Source organism: Cricetulus griseus, chromosome X (assembly GCF_003668045.3).
Source record: "Cricetulus griseus strain 17A/GY chromosome X, alternate assembly CriGri-PICRH-1.0, whole genome shotgun sequence".
Lineage (NCBI taxonomy): Eukaryota > Metazoa > Chordata > Mammalia > Rodentia > Cricetidae > Cricetulus > Cricetulus griseus.
In genome coordinates, this window is record NC_048604.1 from 112,914,618 (window position 1) to 112,930,684 (window position 16,067).

The window sequence follows — 16,067 nt, forward strand, 5'->3', positions numbered from 1 at the left end:
CATTAAGAAAAATGTTAGCTGTTGGCTTACAAGGATTTTATTATGTGAAAGTAATTTCTTTCTGTTCCTAGTGTCTTGAGAGATTTATTGATGAAAGCCTATTAAAAATTACCCAATTATACAGATATTAATATCATAAAGAAATTTTATACCCCATCCTATTAATATACATCATTTTATTGATTTGTATATATTGAGTCATCATTATATCTTAGGGACAAATCCCATTTGGTCATGGTGTATCATTCTTTTAATGTGCTATTGATTTATGTTTGATTTTTTGTTATTGGAAATTTTCACATCTATATTAACTGGGGATACTGCCTTATGTTTTATTGTTATTTATTTTATATTATCATTGTTTGGCTAACATCAATAACTTTGATCTCATGAATTGAATTTGTAATTGTTCCTTCCTCTTCAGTTTCAGAGAAGGGTTTCAGAATCAACATCAATTCTTCTTTAAATGTATGGTAGAATTTATCAGTGATCTATTTGGCCCTGGGCTTTTTGTGCTTTAGATTTGTAATGATTTCTAAATACTAGAAAATTTCGTCTTTGAGAGCCTGGAGAGATTGCCCAGTGGTTAAAAAATGGTTATTGCTCTTACAGAGGATCTAGCTTTGGTTCCCAGCATCCACATGACAGCTAACAACTGTCTGTATCTCTAGTTCCAGAAGATCTATCACCCTCTTCTGTCCTCCATGGCAAATAGACACACATGCAAGCAAAATACCTGTAAACTTAACAGATGAGTAATTCTTAAAAATAATTTCTTTTTAACCCATCTGTTCAGGAGTGTGCATATTTTCCACATTTTTAAATTTCCAGTTATAGTTCTGTTATTAATTTCAAGTTTTAACACATTGTGGTTGAAAACATAATTAGTGTGATTTTAATCTTCTTAAATTAATGAATATTCACTTTGTGACCTGGAACGTTGTCTATCCTGGGAATGGTTTAATGGGTACTTGAGAAGAATGTATATTCTGCTGATCTGTGTGGAATGCTTTTATGCCCATTAGGTCCATTCAGTATTGTTGAAGTCTGCTATTTCCATCTTGAGCATCTATGTGAACATTCTATCCATTAATAAAAGTAGGCTATTGACTTCTCATGCTATTACAGTATTGCTACCTCTTCCTCCATTTGTGGTCACTTTTATTGGATACACATGATCACTAAATCATCCCAGTTCATTGACACCCCCCTTTTATGTATTTGACAATTTGGGGCCTAAAGTCTCTTTTGTTTGTTTTAAGTATAATCATTTCTGGATCATCTTTTTCTGTCTCATCATTTTCAGGTCATGCATTTTCTTAAATCTATAGCATGTGTCTGACGCCCACAGATTCCACAAAGCAAGGCTTGAAAATATTCACAACAAAATTTAATTTGTACTGAATATGTTTTGGCTTCATTTTTTTGTCACCATTCCCAATCATCACCATTTAACGAATTCTATTTGCATAACATTTATATCAGTTACACATTATAAGTAATCTACAGGTGATGTATAGTGATGATGTGCATAATACTGTGTTTTTCTTTAACATTTGTGTGCATCTGCAGATTTTGGTATTTGTGTATGTGTGTGTAGAGGAGGGGCATGTACTGGAACAAAGCCCCTGTGGTCATCAAGAGAGTACTCTAGGTGAATCTTGCTTTCTTATCATCTTGGCTATTCTGTATTTTTTGATTGGAAGTAAGTGATATCTGTTTAGAGTAATTATTGGTAGGAAATGATGTAATGTTGCTATTTCTTGTTCATTACATTCATTCCATCTTACAGATTGTTTCTATTTTTTGGTTTTGGTTTTTCCTTTTGATGGACCTCCATTATATTTTGTTTGTTACTTTTTTGGAATTTATGGCTATAAATTCTTTCATTTTTTCTTTTGTGCATATTTGTATAGGTATGTTCTTTGTGGTTGACATAGGTTTATATAAACTACCATTCAGTTATAACCTATATAAGGTAATAACAACTTAGTTGAATCACATGTAAAAACTACAGCTTTACTCTCATGATTTATGATAATGATGTCATAATTTACATATATTTTAAGGTTTGGTATTAACATATTTTTAATGTTTCTATTAATGTTTAATTTAATTCATAGTATTACGTGTGCTCTTTTTTGTATATTGTGTCTTTCTGTTTGAATATTTATCTTCCTCAACGAATTTCATATGCTTATGTATTCTGCATGTTTTTCTTGTATTTCACCTACTATTTTAACATTTAAGGCTGCTCTTTTAATAATCCATTCTCATTCAGATCCATTTTCTCCCCCACTTCTCTTTCTCCCTTTCTTCCTCCATTCCTGTTCCTTCCTCTCCTTTATTGTCTTTATTTTACCAGGTACAATATTCTTAAATGGCATACTTTGAATCTGTATGTCACATTCCTTTTAGACCTGTAAAGTCTTTCCTGTGAAATCTGCTGATAATCTAATGGAAGTTTCCATATATAAGGCACATTAGTTTTCTTTCATTACTTTCAAAATTGTTTTCTTTGAACAATAATTGAACTGTGTCTTCATAGGGAATTCTTCACATTTATCCTATCTGCTGTTCATTGACTCGAGATATGAATTTCTTTTTCTACATTTGGGAAATTATGGGTCATCACTTTTTAATAAGTTTTTAGGAAACCTTTCCCACTTCTCCTCATAGAACTCCTGTAATGCATACATTGCTCTCATTAATGGTGCCCCATGAGTGTCCTAATCTCTCTTTGCTCTTTCTCTGTTCCTTTTGTTTCCCAGATGGGATAAGATAGATAATTAACTTTGAATTTAATACTTGTTTCTTCTGATTGATCTAGTCTATTGTTGAACTTTTCTAGTGAATCTTCCAGTTTAGTTACCGTTCTGCAGGCCCAAGATTTCTGCTTATTTTCCCCATTTCTTTGTTGAAAGTTTTACTTTGTATATATATTCTTCTCTTGACCTCCTTCAGTATCTTTATGCCGGTTATTTTAATGCTGTCTGATCAATTGTGTTTCCCTATTTAATTTGGTTTATGTCAGGAGAATCATTTTGTTCCTTCATTTGGGACTTATGTTCCTTGAATTTTTGTGTTACGCTTGGCTCAGCAGACAGACAGTTAACTCCGGTAATATAGCCCTTATGTATCAAGTAGCTCAACTTTAGATTTTGATGGTTTTCAAACATTTGTACTAATTTAACCTCTATTCTTTGCTGTTAGTGGCCCCAAGGATTCATGCATATACCAAGTTCAGTTAGCAGCCTGGCATAATAAGACAGAGGCCAGTCTCTAGGACAGCCTCTGGAAAAACTGCATCAATAGACACTATTCATCTCTTTCCCAGCCCAAAGAGAAACTAGGGCTTTTTGTTTTGTTTTGTTTTTCCTGTTTGCTCTGTATTGAGCCTGTTGGTAGCACTATGGCAACTGCCAGCATAAACTGTCATCTAAGATCACACTGGACCTGGTAGTTAAGACTATGCCAGGTCCCGTTAGCTCTTCAGGACAGACAAGACCAAGGCTGAAGAATATTATCACTGAGCTTCAAGAGTCACTAGAAGAGTCCTAAGTAGACTTCACATGTCCCCTAAAGAATTTGGGGCATTGGGCAGGTGATCACACTCTTTCCTTACGGGAGAAGCTGAGAGCTAGTGTTTTCCATCTGTTGGCTTCTGTGCTCTCTAACGAGAGGGCCTGAGATGATGATCAGTCTTAGCCACTGTACCTGATTTCAGTGATCACAAAGTGGCTAGAGTATATGCCTACTACAGTTAGTACTCAAAGATAAAGCTAGGGCTATACTTTCAGACAGCTCCTGAAAACTCAGTGTTAGATACATGCTCCAACTTTCTCTTCTTGGGGAAAAACCTGGGGGGTTTCCTGTCAATCATATAGTGTAGTGTGATGGGTAATGATTATGAGAGGGTGTCTCAAATTTCTCTACCAGTTTTTAGGAAACCTTTCCCACTTCTCCTCATAGAATGTGAAGTGATCATTTTCACACTCACCTGTGGTTCAGGAGTGGCTCATTTATTTTCAGGATTTCTTTACATTAATTTGTTTATTTGGAGAGAGAGAGAGAGAGAGAGAGAGAGAGAGAGAGAGAGAGAGAGAGTTGTGTGTGTGTGTATACTTGTGTGCATGTGCACCTACCACAGGTGTCGAAGTCAGAGGATTTGTGGAGTCAGTTCACTCCTTCTGTCATGCAGATTCCTGGGATTAAGCTCTGATCCCCCACCCACTGAGCCACCTTGCATTCCTTTCTGGATTTTTTGTGATGGAATTTGTTAGTTTTTTTGCTGTTGACTTGGTGTGGCTATTAGGATGAGAAAGTTAAGGGCTTCCTATTCTGTTGTCTTGTTGATATCATTCTGCATATTGACCTCTATTGGATAAATTTTACAAGTATATTCAATTTTACCAGCAAATTCAGTATTACTATGAAAGTATTATTGAGAAAGCAACTTAATTTTGCATTTTATGTCTTTATTGAGGAATAAATAATGTTCAATAAAAGTATCTGCAAATGCATATATAATATGATTTTGACAATGCTTGTGAAATTATCATAATTTACATGTCTATGATACTCCAAAGCTTCCTTGTATCCTTGTATAATCTAGAATTTTTGATATATGTTTTCTTTTTAACAGTGATGCCAATCCCAGAGCCTTGAGCTTGCAAGTGTAAACGTTTCTATACCACTGTGTTTGATTCTAGAAGTAATGTAACTTCGGATCATAAGCTTAAGTTTTTGTATGCTGTAGTGGAAAGGACTGAGGGCTTTGTCATTTTTTTGAGTGCTGGGGATTGAACACAGGGTATCACACATGCCAGCTGCTCTACCACTGAGCTACATCCCAGGCTCCTAGGTTTTTGAGACAATTTCACTAATTTACCCAGGCTGGTCTTTCAATGCTCCTGTCTATACTTCCTCTGTGCTGAGGTATGTGCCATTGTGTCCAGTTTTTTGTTTCCATTTTTTCCATCTATTAGTTTTAGTAATATTTGTTGGTATGATTATCTTTTCTCCATTTATTTTCACTGGTCCTATTCCCAAATGAGGTTTATTCTTGGACATGTTGCATGTTAGTAACTTACATGTTTATCTTTGTGTTGATACCATATAATCTTGAAATCAAGTAGTCCTCAAGTGGTGTTGTTTTTAAAGGTGTTTTGTTTACTCCCAGTTGTCTGATTTTTCATATAAATTTTAGAATTAGCCTTACAATCTTCATTTAAAAGATTGTTGATATTGTGATTAGGGTTGTGTTATATCAATAGATCAAGCTGGGAGAGAATTAACATTTAAAATGACACTGGTTCTTCTACTTTAAAAATAAGATAGCTTTCCATCTATTTAGATCCTATTTTGTTACTCTCAGTCATGCTTTGCAGTTTTTCTCTACTGGTCTCAAACACATTTTCTTAAATTTCTCCCTAAATATTTTCATATTTGATGCTATTACTGGTGACTTATATTTGAATTTTCACTTACTGTTTATTTCCACTATGTAGAAATATACTCAACTTAATCTTATTTATTTCACTTATTAGTCCTAGTATCATTTTCATAGATTCCTTAGAGTATTTTTAGCCTAGATTGTTCATATCATGTACAAAGAAAAATTAGTTTACTCCCTTTTTAATCTATAGCTAGATGTGACTTGAGCATCAGTGTATGATTTGATGGCATGTAGCTTCTCATTTGATTTCACTTCCTAAGAATACTTAGCATGGTATTTAAGTAAACAATACAGTATTGTTATCTTTAAGTACAATGCTGTAGAACGATTTCTAGAAAATATTCTTCTTGCATAACTGAACTTTTATGCCAATTGATTAGCAACCCACTAGCCCTTAACAGCCACCTTTTCATTCTTTATTTCTATAAGGCCTACTGTTTTCAATAATTTAAATCACTTGGAATTTATCCTTCTATGACTAACTTACTTTGGTTAGCATAATATTTTTAATGTTTACCCATGTTGTCATATGTTACAGGATTCCTTTTTTTTATTAAAAGTACTTTAAAATGTTATGTATATGGGTGTTTTGCCTGCATATTTGTCTGTGTACAGCTTGCATACCTAGAGCCTGTGGAGGCCAGAAGAGGGGGTTGGATCCCCTGGAGCTGGAGTTATAGATAGTTGTGAGTCACTACATGGATGCTGGAAATTGAACCCAGGTCCTCTGGAAAAACAAGTGCTCTTAATTGCTTAGCCAACTTTCTATCTCTTGTTATTTTTCTTTTCATTAATTTATTTATGTGGGAGAGGGTATGTGCCACAGAGTAGGTGGAGGTCAGAGGGCAATTTGCAGGATTTTGTCCTCTCCTTCTACTGTGTAGGTTCTAGCTTAAGTAGTCAGGCTTCTCAGCAAGTGCCTGTAGCCATTGGCTATTTTTCTTAGAGGCAAAATACTATTTCATCGTGTGTGTGTGTGTGTGTGTGTGTGTGTGTGTGTGTGTGTGTGTATACATTATGTATGTGGTAGCATTTTTAAAAAATACTTATCTGCTCATGGACACTATATAACTATAACTTTAATGAGACAGTGTGTACATTGTTCCTAGAAAAGGACTTGGCAGAATATATATTCCCTAACTCTTCATTTTTTGAGCCTTACTATTTTAAAAAGTCAGCATTATGTGTTCTTAATATTTTTTCCATTTTTTTGTTTCTGGCATCAAATAATTCATATAAATTTTAAAATGAAAATATATTAATCTAGTTAGGCTTTTCTATATCTTGGATTTGATATATTCTCTTAAGTATACTAATTCAGGAAAATTGGTATTTATTGGAATTATTATAAATTTACCATTAAAAACATTTTCTGTGACCTTCTTCAGCTTGTTGCCGTCATCCCTGGGTTATAATAATCAGAACTGTACATAGTATTCCACATGAGAGCAAACGATGAAAAACAGGGAGAGAGGAAAGATAGAATACATTTTCCCTGGGTTTTACAATTTCTGACTTGACTAGAACAATCATTCTTTTGGTTCAAATAGACTTTTTTTCAGGAAATAGTATAGAATGACTTCCAAATCTCTCTCCTGTTTTACAAATGGTAACTTGGAGCCCATGAAGATCCTGTCCATATCCAACCATAGAAGAACATTATTACCTCATATTTGTGCTTCCTGAGCCACTGACACTATAGCTAGAATGTCTGGGAGGGGTCTTGGTTGGACTCTCAACACATAATTGTAAGGATGTAGGGTTAGAGAAGAGTTTAGCTCCTCTTCATCCTTTGCTTGCCCATCTCTGCTCCTCTTAGTAAGCATATGCATTAGAACAGATTTACCGAGTTGTCTGCTAATCTCACCCTGTCCATCTCTAACCTGCAGTGCGGTTCAGATCTGTCCATATGACCTGAGTTGTCTTAGTCTGGTTTGCATTGCCTTAGCATTTTTTTTTGTGAGATTGAGTCATTTTTTAATATTAATTTTATTGGTATTTGCCTCTAGGCATGTCTGTGTGGGGGTGCTGGATCCTGAAGTTACAGACAATTGTAAACTGCCATACAGGTACTGGGAATTGAACCCTGAGTCCTGTGGAAGAGCAGTCAGTGCTGTTAACTGCTGAGCCATCTCTCCAGCCCCTAGGACTGAGTAATTTATAGGGCAGAAAACTTTCTTTCTCACAATTTGGGGAGTCCAGGATCCACTGGCTACATCTGCCTTCTTGCTCCATTAGAACATTGCCGTGGAGACCATCAGATATGTGAGGTTCTTTATTTTTTTTTCTGTTGTTGTTTCTGTGATAAATAACCTGAGAATAACAATTGCAGAAGAAAGATTGTTGCTTTCCAGAGTTCTGGGCCTGTTTATAGGCAGTATGTCACAATAAAAAAAAAAAGAAACCAAAAAACCAAACCTGTTTACCCTGTGTAAGACAGAGGAGGATGAACAGGAGGGGGTGCAGGGAAGAAGACTCAGGGAGCCAGCAACACTGGCCACTGGTTATCTACCTCCTAGAACCTCCCTTAATAGCTTCACCACCACCTATAGGGGCAATCCTTGAACAATGAGCCTGTGGGGGGCATTTCAGATTCAAACCATGACATATAATGTGAAAAGGGAAGCTCAGGCCTTCACTTCATAAAGCTACTAATCTCTCACCATGGGGGACCTCTAGAGTCATGACCTCTTCTAACTGAATTACCTCCCCAAAGCCCCACCTTCAAATACCATTAAGATAGTTCATTTGGGCACTTAAATCTCCAACATACGAATTGGTCATTCAAACCCAAACAAGTATACAACAAAATTATGTATTTTGGTGTACAAAAGTGAAAATAAGCATCTTATATCAGATGATCATATTTCTATGTTAGGCTTGTTATTATTTTACTCTAACTTGGAAAATGTCTAATGAAAGGAGTCTTGCAGCTTAATTTGGTAATAAAGTTAATATTGGATGCCACCATAGCAGAGGAAGGAATTAACTAACTAATCACAAATTAGCTTGGTAGATGTAGATAGGGTGGAGATAAGGGAGAGAGGCTTGTGTACATATATGAGTTCCATTTCAGAATTTAGGATGGCTATAAGAAGCATGCTAGTGGCATTACTATTAAATTGTCCCAGTATTCCTGTACACATAGTGGATACATCCTGGGTGTCACCTAATTTATTTTCTTCCAAGCTACATGTATATTTGGTAAATATTATTGGGCATTTGTCACATGCAAGAATGATATTTCTGAAGCAGGTTACTTCTCTCTTATTGGTTTTGGCTGGACAAATTGACTATTTGAGGGGATTGTTCAGTTCTTCTCGATATAGAATTGAAATGCAAAGAATGCATGGTCCCTAACCATATTCCTCCTGCTCAAGTTTTTAATTCACATAAAACAGGTAGGTGCCATATACTGCTTCCTTAGCTTGAGCCCTAATCCTAGCCGTTACCAATATCACACATGGTAGTTCCCCTTAAGAGCTGAGATTTGACTTAACGGGTGGTGATTGGAAATGGTGGCTGGGTGACTTTAGAACAGGAAGGAAGAACCAAAGATAGCAACATCCAGTAGTGGAGGGTTGGAGACACATTGTGTGAGACTCTGCTCCTTTTTTGTGTGCTCCAGACTCCCTGATTCCATCACAGAAATATCTGTGCCTATTTCCTGGCCAGGGGCAGTCTAGATAGTTGGGGATCCAGAGTTTCTGTTAACTCTCTCTGGCCTGGAGTACTTGAGAAGAAAATCCCAGATGCTCAGTTAATTGCACCATTACTCTGTTCATGTTATGTTTAGGTCATTAAATACAATATCTATGGTACGATTTTGATTATCTGTATTAGTGTGTTTATGAGCTCTTGCAAAGCTAAATCTTGGATTCCAGAATCTAAGCACTCCACAAAATTGAAAACCATTAGTTTTCACTTGATTCTAAATTGTTTTTAAACCATTAACTAGTTTTCCCTCTATTACTAATAAAATCCATTTCTTCGAAATGTTACCAACATGGACTGTGAAGTCCTTCAGATTTGAATTTAATGATACTGTATTTTGACTTCTGGAAAAATAAGGGTGGGCTAGGTGGGTAGCTAAGTGGTAGAGCAGTTGCTTAGTATGAGTGAGGCCCTGGGTTCCATTCTCAGCACCGATAAACAGACAGACAAACACGAGTATTATCCTGGGTGTGGTGCTTGCATCTGCAATCTCAACACTTGGAAGGCTGACACAGGAAGACTGCTGAGAATTTGAGGCTGCCTTGGGATATATAGTGAATTCCAAGCCAGCCCAGGAAATAGTGTGAGACAGTCTTAAAATACCCACTCTCTGAAAAAGCCAAAAGAAAGATTGTTGTAATTTATTTTAAAACGCTGTGAAGAAAAGTCATATCATGCAACAGGGCTCACATAGGAGGTTTATTTGAAGAGGAGAGAAAAAGGGCTGGGGGCGGGGCAGAGACCAGTCCCAAGGGACAAAAGTGGCAGGAGGGGGGGAGGTGGGTAAGGCCCACCTTTTATTTTTTTTTTTTAATTTTATTTTATTTTATTAGTTCTAGATAGGGAACAAGCTTATTTCAAGTCCCTTCTCCCTCTCCCTCCCCTCACCCCCAAACTTTCTCCCCCACCCCCAGCCCATCCCCCCAACCCCATCCACCCACTACTCCCCAGGCAGGGTAGGGCCCTCAAAGGCCCACCTTTTAAAAGGAAATGAAGCGAATGTACACAGGCTCTTAGTGGCTGCAGCTGAGGATGTATCCATCAGGACCCCAAGGGCAGGCCAGTACAGTTGCCTAAATAGTAACAAAGACCACTATACATTTTTTCTGAGGAATTGTGAGAATTCAGTGAGACTACTATATGTTAAGTTTTCAGCATAGAGTATATCATAAACAGTTCTAACATGATTATTAATGGCCTACATTTTGAAATGCTTGTTAGAATTATCTTCTAAAGAAACATAGTACCTGAAGCTTTATATAGTTATGATTGACAGATTTGTTACAGTAACTCCCATTTAACTTACAACAGCTTTTTGAGATGGATATCACTGAAATCCCCATTTCTCAAATGAAAAAAATTGAGGTATGTACTGATTAAGGTACATGCTTAAGGTCACATAGTTGGAAATTGTTAGAAAATGATTCTTGGTCCCAGACTGGAAGCTTTCAGACTCCATAGTCCTAATGACTACATCGAAGTTAAATCAGTTTCATGGCATCTTATTTATTTTTATGATTTGATTCTTCAGCTGAGACAGAAGAAGAAAATACTTTATATGTTACATTTAGCTACATCTAGATCCCAATTATCAATTATTGCAGAATGCCAGAAGTCCAAGGAAAAGGTCCAGTGGGGAACTGTTTTGGCTATAAGCAAAGTATATCTATTAAAGGTTGTCTTAGTGATTAGGTAGTGACAGAAGTTGTACATTTATTTATTTGGTTTTTTTTTTTTTTGGCTTTTTGAGACAGGATTTCTCTGTGGCTTTGGAGGCTGTCCTGGAACTAGTTCTTGTAGACCAGGCTGGTCTCGAACTCACAGAGATCCGACTGCCTCTGCCTCCGAGTGCTGGGATTAAAGGCTCGAGCCACCGCTGCCTGGCCTAGAAGTTGTTCATTTATTGAGATACAAATTGTAAACAGTAACCTGACCTTGCACTATTTAAGTGGTGTCCCCAGTCACAGATAATCTCTATTTCTGCTTGTTTGTCCCCCAGTGGATGTACAAACTAGTAAACTAGTTTACTCAGACCTCTGCTTCCTCATCAGTTTAGCTTCAGCCTGCCTGTTCACTTCTTCCTCCACTTGGGTGGCACAGAGGTTTCTAAGAAGAAGACTTTATGATCAAGAGAACTATGGGCTTCAAAAGTAATTTTATTTGCTTAGCACTTAGTGAGTACGTCTTGGACGGTAGCATTTAGAACAGAAGAGGAGAAATACTGTTTTGGATGATCTTACCCTCTAAGAGAGGAAATGGACAAGGATACACGAGAGTAATAAGGACAACCTATAATGAATCAATCTGCTAGTTGATTACTTCATCAACCAACTTTAGGGCCCTCTAGATCATTGCTTCTGAATCAGAGGTGCATACAGAGCACCTAGCAGAAGGATATTCAGTAGGCCTTGATGGAGTAAGTCTGGTTGGAGTCACCTAACCTAACATTTCTAGGTGAAGGTAGTGATACTGGCCCAGAGATGATAATTTGAGTCTGAAAGTGCCACATGCCAAAGAAGACATAGTATATAATGCAGTAGTTAAGAAAATTGATGTATTGAAAGATTTTGACCTGATTAGATATAGTCTGGAATGATTATTGGACAAGGTCCTAGAAAAGTCAGTTAAAATTGGTATGCTGGGAATTTAAGATGTACTGTGAGAGTCTGAACAAAGTGTTAATAAGGCCTGGGTGGAAGAGAGGTCATTTGCCACAAACCACCAAATATACAGCACTTACTATTTCCTCAATATCTCTAATGGTTAAAGTCACTTTCATATCCATAATTTTGTTTCATCAGTACAGCAAATGTGGGAGATTGGAAGTTGCCTTCACCCCTCTTTTACAAATGAGGTTATGTAACAGAAACTTAAGCTATGGTTGAGAAATGTCCAATCTAACTGCAAATGAGAAGGCATGGCATAAGAGGTTATAATTGTTCATTTTGACCTTCATTAACATAGTAAAATATTTTACAAATAAAAGTAACACATTTGAGACTATGCTACACAGTCATAATGTCTTTATCCTTCCCTCCAATTCCCCTGCTTAATTAATTATTGTTATTATTCCCCTGCATAATTAATTATTGTTATTAGAAACTGTTTTAAAACTTAATTTTGAATTACTTTTTAATAGCCATCATGTAGATACATTATACTTTAATTTACTAGTTCCATGGAATCAGGTATTTATGCTTCCTCATTTGTTGTTGTTTTTGGTGTTGCTGTCAGAATAACAATGTGGAGAACATCTTTAAATATATATCCTGTGCAGGCATTGGATTGAAGCCTTAGCAAATCTTTAAAAAGTCTTCTTACTCATTTACAACTGGCCGATCTAATGCTTCAGTAAAAGATCAGGTCTGCTGAAGGTTTAAGGAGGGTACCCAAGCATCCCTCTCGTGGTTTAGCAAGTGAAACTCCTGGGCCACCTAGTTCAGGAAGTAATTTCTTGGATCATTCAGTCTCCTCACCGTGATTACTCAATAGAAGATATGGCTTTTCATTGGGCTCTCAAATTGGTAGAGGTGAAATGGAAGAAAAAAAGAGAAAAGAAAGAAAAGGCCCAGGTTCTGCATGGGAGTGGTTTATTGATTCTTTGTGGAAAGAGACCAGAACCATGTGGGGAAATTAAGGAAGAGGTTGAACCAAAACACTGGCTTACACAGTTTGAAAGTCAGTGGGAAAAGGGGGATATATTGTATTGTCTCATTCTTACTAATGAATATTTTCCATGGTTATATGACTCTGGAGATAGAGTTCAAGTGAAATTCTGTCAGTTTCTCATGGGACCCTGGGAAGTTATTCAGTGTCTCTTGATAATTTTTCAATGAAATATTTATTGAACAGGTATTTGTTGACTGTGCAGACACTGTAATTGTCCCCCTATACTGTAAGATGTTTCAGTGTCTTCATGTGACCAATGTCTCAGTTTTTATATGTGAATAGTATGGAATAGTACAGATTATATAGAAACATTTGGATTTGCAGAAATGATCTCAGCCACTAAGTACTATACCTGACATACAGTCATGTTCAATAAGTACTACATAGTAGTAGTATGTCATTATATATATGAATAAAAGGTTAGGTTATACATATATAATTAGGTATGGCTGAATATATTTATAATACTATAAATAGAAATTGTGATATAACCATATACTACTCAATATATTTATAGAAATGTTTATAAATAATATAAATTGATATTTATAAATGTATAATATTATATAAGATATTTGTTATTGTATGTATTCTATATAGTTATATGTTTGCACAAATATATAAAACTTTTAACCTTTTATTTAAATACATAATAGTCATACTTATATATATATAATATACATATATATATATAATAATGCATATGGGAAGGATATATTTGTTATAGAAATAGGTAGGAATTTAATTCAAGTCTAGAAATTAGATTCTGATTGGCTCTAACATTTGGAAGAGTCTTTTCTCTGGCTCTCTCTCCCTTCCACATCCAGTGTTTCAGGGCCTGGTTCCTACAGTACTCATACTGTTGAGCAAGAGGAATTAAACAGTACAAGCTTTGAAGCCACAGATATCTCAGCTCAAGGGCAGAAAGTTCTTCTTCCTACACAGGCACCCGTGAGCAATTTCTGTAGGCCACTTCCTTTGTGTCAGTCTCTTTTCTTGTCAAACTGCTGTTACACTTAGGTTTCAGAATTGTTGGAAGGAGAATCAGGGGAAATAAATCAGTCTATTTCTATTTGGCCCATAATTGAGAGGAAATTATTACTTCCTTTTTTATTTCTTACTGGCATTTCTGTCTCCCTTTTCTCCTATCAAACCCTTCAGTGCTTCCCCTACCAGACAAGGGATTTCATACTTCGATGAGATCTGCTTCCTAACAATACCTCCTTTGCCTTGTTATCTGAGTCAGCCGTTGGCCTCTCAGCATATGCAAGCGAAAACTTATACTCAGAATTATACTCACTGAGCATTTGGTTCCTTCTACCTTCCTTTCACCTTCTCTTCTGAGCATGGCATTTCTTCTACACTGGCCCACCTCTTTGGTAAGCTGGGCTAGGACTTGGTGATATTTTGTGACAAAGCTCAATGTTTCTCTGAGCTTTGGAGTTCTTATTTCAGCACTGTTCCTGAAGGCTGTACTATTTATTGGTTACCACTTCCTACAACACCTGCCTGTTTTTGTTTTGTTTTGATTTTAATTCACACTTATTTTTCTCATTTGACTGTCAGATGTTTGTGTGCTTCTGGGAATGGACCCTAGGACTTCATACATACTAGTCAAGGGGTCTATTGCTGATCTACATGCCTAGAACTTTTATCTCAGGGAACGCCAAGGAAGAGGAGGCAGAATGAGTATATAAGAGCTAGAAGGGATGAAGGACACCAAGAGAACAAGGCCCCCTCTAAAATCAACATGATCAAAGTTCATATGAACTCACAGAAACTGAAGCAGCAAGCACAGGGCCTGCATAGGTCTGTACTAGGTCCTCTGCCCATATATTATGGCTTCCAGTTTACTGGTTTTTTATGGGATTTCTGAGTGTGCAAAATAATGGGCCTCTGTTTCTGTGTCTTCTCTTGTGCTCTTTTCCTTCTGATGGTTTGTTTTGTCCAACTCTGATGTGATTATTTTATTTTACCTCATTATATTTTATTTTGTTACATTTTAAAGAAAGAAGGAATGGATATGTAGTCACTAGGGTAAGGGTTAACAACTGAATTGTCCCGTATAGAGTGACATAGAGTATATAAATAGAGTATAACAACCACTCCAGGGCAGGCCTCATGTTCAGGAATAGTTGACCAACATATAATGGAATCCACAGTTGTTTTGTGTGTGTGCTTTTATTTGGTTGCAGTTTGGATTTTTTTTTCTTTTTCCGTGTTTTATTTTGTTTTCTTTGTTTTTCGGAGTTTTGTTGTTGTATTGGGTTTTTTGAGGAAGTACTTAAAGTTGGGTGGGTAGAGATAAGTGGATCTGAAAGGACTTGGGGGAGAGGGAGAATATGATCAACATATATTTAAAGTTGAAAATTATCTTAAATTATTTTATCTAAAATATAATAAAAAGAAAAACTAAAATCTTATGCAATTAAAAAAACTTTCAAATTTGGAAATCTTTTTGACCACCTTGTATGCCTTAGAAATAGGCAGAAATATGAGAGAAACTGGACAGGGCAACTGTTGTATGACTTTTTCTGGGGAGACATTAACATATATCTATTCAACCCAGAGAGGGTACCCATGCCACACTGAAGGAGTTATTCTACCCAAGTACAGCTTAGTGAACCGGTGAGTTTATCATAGTTACATCCAGGAGTATGGAGGATTCAAAGGCAGTTAGTTGCAGCATGGGAAGGTCCACGTAAGCATGGGTACAACTTTAGAACATGCCAGTCCGTGTGCTTCCTGTAGGATGGGTCCACACAGTTTGGCCTGTGGGAGAGTCTCCTCTCCCCTACGATTATTACCACTTTGATAACACTGGCAAGGGGCCTTGTGAATCTTCTAAGACTTTTTTGGCTTCCTGAGATGTCTAAATTTTATTTACTGAGCCTTAAGGAAGCCTCCCTTCAGGAAGAGTGCTTCAGTTAGGAAATAGCTACACAACAGCCACAGACTTTGTGGGGAAGTATTTCCACAACCTACTTTGGATTGGGGGTGCTCTACAAGGCCTGTGATTGTCTTTTTTTCAGAGTTTTATTCTCAAATCTTAAGGTGGCCTTTTCTGAGATTCAGGGGAAATACATCACTGTTGGACATGTCAACAAAAGCATAATTGTTAATTGACTGCATTCTGAGACTGTGAAGAGGTTGACATGTTTGCTTTAGGGTGAAGTTTGTAACCAGTGCATTTGGTCATCCAGTGACAGGGAAGCAGAGCTCTAGC

At 36.6% G+C, this 16,067-nt stretch overlaps 1 protein-coding gene across 4 annotated transcripts in view; it reads left to right on the plus strand.

Annotated features, from left to right (window-relative positions):
- Shroom4 (shroom family member 4) overlaps positions 1-16,067 on the plus strand; it is a 217,076-nt gene that overhangs the window by 23,546 nt on the left and 177,463 nt on the right. The gene's annotated exons all lie outside the window — the stretch shown is intronic.